The sequence below is a fragment of the Bison bison genome, unplaced genomic scaffold, assembly GCF_000754665.1.
Source record: "Bison bison bison isolate TAMUID 2011002044 unplaced genomic scaffold, Bison_UMD1.0 scf7180017848986, whole genome shotgun sequence".
NCBI classification, from domain to species: Eukaryota; Metazoa; Chordata; class Mammalia; order Artiodactyla; family Bovidae; genus Bison; species Bison bison.
The window spans coordinates 47,884-48,183 of record NW_011479559.1 but is presented as its reverse complement, the minus strand read 5'-3'; the positions used below and the strand labels follow the sequence as shown (position 1 = coordinate 48,183).

General features: G+C 32.7%; 1 protein-coding gene across 1 annotated transcript in view; it reads left to right on the top strand.

The window, feature by feature from the left end:
• COL4A5 (collagen, type IV, alpha 5) overlaps window positions 1-300 on the top strand; it is a gene marked incomplete at both ends in the record, with an annotated part of 87,800 nt that overhangs the window by 40,986 nt on the left and 46,514 nt on the right. The window lies entirely within an intron of this gene.

Genomic DNA, 300 nt, shown 5'->3' with positions numbered 1-300 from the left:
TTAAACATGTCTTTGAGCACGTACTCATGCACTGTGCATGTGTGTAATTTTATTTTTTCCTCTTAAATCCTGCCTTGATTCCCTCAAAATGGCATGAATGAATATTTATTTATTTATTATAACATTAAAGTCCAGAAAGTCTACTGAAGAGAGTCCCAGGCTGGAAGAAAGCTTGTTATATCCTTTAACCTTATATTTCTAAATAACTAATTTATATTATTACATTTCCTTGAATCCTAAATAGGGTAAACCAGGCAAAGATGGAGAGAATGGCCAACCAGGAATTCCAGTAAGTATTTA